Below are 1940 nucleotides of genomic sequence, written 5' to 3'. Positions count from 1 at the left end.
CACATGTTGGAAACCGAACTGCCAAGTGGTCCTGAGTCCCACTCTACACACTCTATTCAGAAGTGCTGACTCTCTTTTCCCAGTTCCAGTTCAACAACAAAAACAAAAATCTCAAGGAAGCACTCTGATTGGCCTAGCTCGGGTCAGGTGCCCCCTTCTGGATCAATCAACTATGGCCAGGGAGGTGGAGTCATGTAAGAAAATGGAGGTCACAACAATTGGGGTATGGGAAAGAAACAGTTCCCAGAAGAAGTGGGGAAAATGATGGGCAGACTGCCCCCCTTCAAAAAAAAAAGTCCACTGACTCATATTACAGATGTGGAAATTTAGGCTCAGAGAAATTCAGTGACTTTCTCGAGTTTACAACTTGTACTTAAACTCAAGTCATCTGGCATGGGGTCAAATGCTTGGCTTACTCCCCCACACTGCTGCTCATTTTGTGGAATCCTTATTTCAAACTCTTTCAGCAGGAACGGTAGGGGGTGGGGTGGAGGGGAGCGGGATTAAGGGTATTATGCTATGCTGAAACTTCTTTCCAGTTTTTTGCTGGAGCTCTTACTCCAGCAGTCTTTCTGTTGTCTGGTTTTGCTTTATTTTCTTACTGGGGGAAAGTGCATCTGAAGCAGGAATCCCCCTATTGTCTTCTGCCCCTGTCAGTCCCAGAGGGCTCACCCTGTGTCAAGTTGGATGGTTATCATATAACAGCTTACACTGAGAGAAGACTTATAATGTACCAGGGGCTGTTCTAAGTGCTTTGTATACATTCTCTCATTTAACCCTCCTAACAGCCCCAGGAAAGAGCCATTAGCAGCATTATTATACCCATTTTGCAGATAAGAAAAGCAAGGCACAGAAGGTTAGTTGGCTTGTCTAAAGTCAGAGTTGGGAAGGGAGGAAGGCAGGATTTGAACCCAGCAGTCTGGCTCCAAAGCCCTTGCTCTTGAACACTGCAATTTACTCCCTCCTGGATAAACATCTCCAGCCTGGGGCTGCCTGCGCTGAGCCCTGTTAGTGTCTGGGACTCTTTGGATGCGTGCTGACCTAGAGTTGGCTCATCTCTGGAGCCATTGCCAACCTGCCTCTGCTCGAGGCCCCTCCCACTGTAAGTCCGCTTCTCCAGACCCTTGGCTTTGACCCCTGCTGCCTGCGCTCTTGTGACTTGCCCCGGGCCCACCTCATCTCAGGCAACAGAGGTTGCTGCTGTGGCCGTTCCTGGTAATGGATCTGCCGTCCTGCCGCTGTAAAGAACCAAGTCTTCTGCCCACAGTGGATGGAAGTTTGCTCCCCAACCTTGACCTCATGGTTTAGGGAGGAGTACTTTTCTCCTCTCAAGGAAGTCTTGCTCTTTTAGGTTGACAGGTTTTCCTTAGAAAAAACAGAATCGAGGTCCAAAGGGGCAAAGGTGATTGTCATAGTGACGCTGTGCAGACTTAAGCACACCCCCATAAACACAGACCTGGCCCCTAGTGACACACAGGGAGGAATACCGCAATTCTCCCCCACCTCAGGATGAGTTCCCATGGCCTCAAAGTTGGGGGACAGCCTTTATCTCCTCCCCTGGTTGAGAGGGGATTAGAGTTCAGGCTTTGGGGCTAGACTAGGATTTGAGTCCTGGTCTACCATTTACCAGCCTTGTGACATTGGGTAGATAAACTCGTAGCCACCACTCTGGTGTTTTCTTAAGTCTAAAACGAGGGTAGTAATATTTACCTCACAAAATTATTGTGAAAATTAAATGAGATACAACTTAAAACTCACAGGAGAGTGCCTAGCATAAAATAAATTTCAATAAATGATGTCATTATCATTTTTGAGTCTTTTTTTTTTTAAGATTTTTATTTATTTATTTGAGAGAGAGAGAAAGCACAAGCAGGGGGAGCGGCAGGCAGAGGGAGAGGGAAAAGAAGCAGGGAGCCTGATGCGGGGCTCGATCCCAGGAC

Source organism: Leptonychotes weddellii, chromosome 10 (assembly GCF_054177405.1).
Source record: "Leptonychotes weddellii isolate Sample4059 chromosome 10, ASM5417740v2, whole genome shotgun sequence".
Taxonomy (NCBI): domain Eukaryota; kingdom Metazoa; phylum Chordata; class Mammalia; order Carnivora; family Phocidae; genus Leptonychotes; species Leptonychotes weddellii.
Note: the sequence above shows the minus strand (reverse complement) of the source record.